This window comes from Lathyrus oleraceus, chromosome 4, assembly GCF_024323335.1.
Source record: "Lathyrus oleraceus cultivar Zhongwan6 chromosome 4, CAAS_Psat_ZW6_1.0, whole genome shotgun sequence".
NCBI lineage: Eukaryota > Viridiplantae > Streptophyta > Magnoliopsida > Fabales > Fabaceae > Lathyrus > Lathyrus oleraceus.
This window is the reverse complement of record NC_066582.1, coordinates 80,990,138-80,995,525: the sequence shown is the minus strand read 5'-3', so window position 1 is coordinate 80,995,525 and position 5,388 is coordinate 80,990,138.

The following is a 5,388-nucleotide window of genomic DNA, read 5'->3' as shown; positions in this document are numbered from 1 at the left end:
TGCATAACTTTCTATATAGTATTCTCATAGCGGGTCAATCCGGTATAAATATTACTCTTAATATTCATACCTATGTTTAAGACTTGATAACTCTTTATCCATGATCCATGAGATGTGATCATCAGTCTACAAACATAATAGTCTTAATGCTTTAATGTTATCCCACTTCACACTAAAGCTCGACTATGGATACTTTAGGAATAGTGTCCTTATGTTTAATGTGTTCTCATGATTAAGTCACACTTAATACATTAAACGGACTATCTATTCCAGGGACTTTATTAATCAACTATAATAAAGAGAATGCCTTTTATTATTCGATACAAGTACCAAAATGTATTGGCCTCTAGGGCTTACACCAACAAAATATATATATATATATATATATATATATATATATATATATATATATATATATATATATATATATATATATATATATATATATATATATATATATATATATATAATATATATATATATATATATATATATATATATATATATAATATATATATATATATATATATATATATATATATATATATATATATATATATATATATATATATATATATATATATATATATACACCAAAGTTATAAGTTTAGATATATAATTATATAAAAACTGAATAGTACATATATTTATAAAAAGCTAAAAATTTAACCGGTAAACATACATTTATATGTAAAGGTTCAACAAAAAAAACTGAACACTATATAAATAAAACCTAAAAAAGACCAAATTGTATATACACATAACACAAAGACAAAAAAAATAATATAGATAAAAAAACGAAAGCTGTAAGTTTAGATATATACTTATATAAAAATTGAACAACACATATATTTATAAAAAGTTAAAAATTAAACAGGTAAACAAGAATAGGTAAAGCTTCAACCGAATAAACTGAACAATATAAAAATAAAACACAAAAAAAAAACAGATTTACTATAAGTTAAACATAAGAAGTTAAAGCCAATATATCATAACATTCATTAAAAAAAAATATCAAAAAAAATATAAATGAAAATGCCAAAAAAACAAATGTTAATATGCATGCTCTTAAGACTATGGATGCTCGATCCGGATATTTCAGTCCACGAAGTTATTACATAGAAATGCACTTCCATGTCATGATGATAAAATGCATATAAGTGATAAATTCCGCCACTAAGACAATCACACAATACAGATGATAATACATCATCATACACATGATTAAAATAATAAATTTTAATATATCACTCTACAACTTTAGAAAACACCATTTAGACACACACCACCTAGACAAACCAACAATCACATAGTCCATTATTTCAAACAATAGCATCTCCTATAATAATAAAACATGTCATGTATCATGCCATATAAAACATTTTTATCATTCCATATAAAATATTTTTATCATTCTTACATATTTATAATAATAATAATTACAACAATTAAAATATTAGAGTACGCATTTTTATAATATTAATCTCACAATAATAATATATTTGCTACAAAATTTTATCAACCATATAAATAGCAAAATTTTACACTAATATCTATATATAAATATTTAAACGTCCATATATCACAAAATCATCAAGAATTTTTTATTTTTCTTATTTTGTTAATAAATAAACCAAGTGATTGAATACAAAAGAAATTATACATTATTATCTGCTTTAAAATTTTAATCTATATAAAAATTCATTACTCAATATATTTTTTTTGTCAGATGAATCCATTAGTATAAATTATATGTTTTTATTATAAAAGCCATTTTTATTTTATTTTAAAGAATTCAAATAGAAAATTCACATTCTATCAACACAATATTCAAAGCCTAATTATGAGTTGTATGGAGAAGAATCCTTCTCACGTATGACAGTTTTTTCAAGAAGTACACATGTCATTGTGTTTATTTTTATTTTTTAATAGTATGAACGACAAAATGAAAATACAAAGTGCCATATCCACATCCTCTTTATAAACAAAGAAAATGTTAACCATCTTAACTAATATTTTATTCATTATAATGATTTTAAATAATTTATAATAAAGTTTAATAGATGAACATTATCGTTGTGTTTTTAACTAGCATAATTTCTCACAACAATGATTTAAAATAAAACCAATCTACTCTTGTTCTACCTATACGATCAATTATTACTAGGAAAACTCTATATTTTAAAAATGAATTATAACAAAGTAAAATAAAATAAAATTAAAATACTAAGATCACACACAAAAATAATCAAATTATTCATATTATAAAGCTCAAAATAATATAGAGTCAACACATTAGAAAATATTAAGTTTTACAATTTTAACCTTAACATATAGGTTATCACTAAATAAATATTTATTCAAATATTATTATACTAATAAAATAATGAACATTCTCCGAATTAAATGGCACAAAAAATAAAATTATTTAATTATCCATTACAAAGATAAGAGAATAATTAAACAAATAACTAAATTTTCCATTTATGATTTTAACGCTAAAGTTTCTTGAAGTTCATTTGAAACTCCTCTTCCCTCTCTCACATGTGTTCTTGGATCTCAGTTCAACCCAGACCCATGCTTTTTCCTTCCTACACCCTGCAAGTATTTCACACCCCTCTGCAAGAGCAAAAAAAACTGGTGGGCCTTATCAATGGGCCCTGCGCCCAGATTCTATTTACACTCCTGTTTCCAGATTCACACCCTCCCACTTTTGCTTGTTTTTTTTATTTATAAATTTTCTCTCTAATATTTTTTTTGTTATTTTTGGTTGATTTCTTTTTAACACATTCCATGCTTTAAGGAAACGAAGAAAATCATTATATTTTTCTTAGAAAAGTTTAACATGATTAGAAATTAACATGACTAGTAGTTAGAATCTCCATTTGATTTTAAGTGATTTTCTTTAACCACTTTGAAATTGTTTTGGAAAATACTTTGAAAATATGGTTAACCTAGAATTAATTAGGTTCTTGATTAGGTTTTGGTCCATTGATTCACCATGATAGATTTGAATGTCATTTGTATGCTAATTTTCAATTAACTTTCTGGTTAACTTTGCAATTAATTACACATTATATTTTCATTCATTTTTTATTGAATCCCATTTGATCATATGATTCCATTTAGCCTTGCCTTTGTTTGTTTACTTTGATGCATGGTTAATGTTAGACCTAGTTTCTAATTTGCACCCATTAGAATCCATTTCTCATTTGCATTTGACTACTACCATTGCCACTTGATTGTTTTAGGCCTGTTATTATTGTATCCTTGAATGAACCTTTCCCATTTCATATATGGTTTGTAATTCATCCCCCATTGTGGGTAAAATGTCCCTCATTCTCATGAACATGTAATAGTTTAGGATTTACTTTCCTTTGCATGTTAACTAACAAGATAAAATCAAACAATAAAAAGAACTTTTTGTAAAGAATAAAACACACTTGATTCAACGCCAAGTGCTTTTCCAAATCAAGTTCACTTAAAAGTAACATGAGTGCTTGATCCAACGTCAAGTATCTCATCCACACCAATCCATTCCATTCCATTTTCACATTGTTATCTCTATCTCTATCCCATTCTTCTCACATCTTTCACAAATAAATTACAATCACTTGATCCAACGTCAAGTGACTTTTCAAAACATTTTCACAATAAACTGGAAGAAAAATATGTGGTGTACATACTTGTGCCCAACATTCTCAAGTACCTGGGTTGTCGGTCGTATCTAGATTGTGCCCCGATACTTGACTTTCATTCAAAACACTTAACAATAAAATGAGTTTAATATGATGCTCTGAGAATGAAAAAGAGTGGTTAGGATGCCAATGTCATCTCAACTCCCGAGTATTTTGATTGTTGACCGTACTTAGCCAGTGGTTAGATGCTTGTCACCCTCTAAGTACCAATGATTAAAATCGCCAAACAAATTTCATAAACAAAACCCTTTAGATGAAAAAGAGAGGTTATGATGCTATTGTCCTCTCAACTCCCAAGTACTCAGATTGTCGGTCATACCTAGCTTGTTATCTGATACTTGTCTCCTACTTTACAATCACCACAATTCATCAAATCCAATTTTCCGCCTTAAGGCATCCAAAACCTTTTCTCAAAGAACATGTTACTTCTGTTCTACCATGATACGAACAAAGCTTAAGCCTCCCAAGCGCGAGCACACAAGCCATGTTTAACTGCTAGAATGCGATTTAAGCGCACCCATTCTACCGCAAACAAACAAACGTTTAAGTCTCCCATACACAAGCATACAAGCAATGTTAGCTACTAGAACACGAACGTTAACACTGTTCATTAAAAATAACCAACAGACATTCATTTTTTACTCGTAATTACGGAGCTCTGATTTCCCTATTACACTATAAGGATACGTAGGCACATGATTACGAAATCTTGGCGAGCACACTAATTTAAAACTTATTTTTTCTCCATAAAACATTAGCAAGTAACCTTCATGTAACAACACCCATACGCACAAAGAACAAGCAGAGTGGTTTCCATTGAGTACAACAAATGTGAGGGGTGCTAATACCTTCCCCTTGTATAACCGACTCCCGAATCAACTCTTGATTGAGAATGCCATTCTTTTGTGTTTTTTATCAATATTTTCCCTTTCCTTTAGAATAAATAAAATATGGTGGTGACTCTGCATTTTTTACGGCACGATAGTTGGCGACTCTGCAAGGGAATACCATAAGCGAGTCAAGCCCGACTTTGCATGTATCCTTTTGTGCTTCGAATGTTTACATTTATCTTACTTGCTTTCACTTATCTATTACTGTTATACTTCATATTATATATATATATATATATATATATATATATATATATATATATATATATATATATATATATATATATATATATATATTATGCTGCTATTGTGGGATGGGTGTTTGATACGATTGAGTGATAAGCCCAATACCCAGGCTTGGAGAGTACACCTGAGAGAGATTGAGGGCTCCTACTGACTTGTCGGACGTAGTTGTCTTTATGGGAAGATGCAAAGACCCCACCTAGAGTAGATTCCTTTTGAATTTTCATTGGCACGCAATTCATTTTACATTGACAACCATTCTTTCAAAGGGGATCCATGACTCTAGGGACCTTTAGCAAACCTGTGGCTTTTGAAGTTAATGGTGACCTCGCTTAGAGTAGATCCTCCCGAGAGTATCGTTGGCCCATAAGTCATTTTGTGATGACAACGATATTTACGCCCCAGGATCCATGAATATAAGCATATTCATAAGCCTTTAGAACTCACCTGTGAATCATCTGCAACTCATGCCAGAGTACGCCAAACCTCTGAATCCATGATGTATTATATACCATTGCATCCTTTGAACTAAAAAGAAACAAAACATTAAATAATAT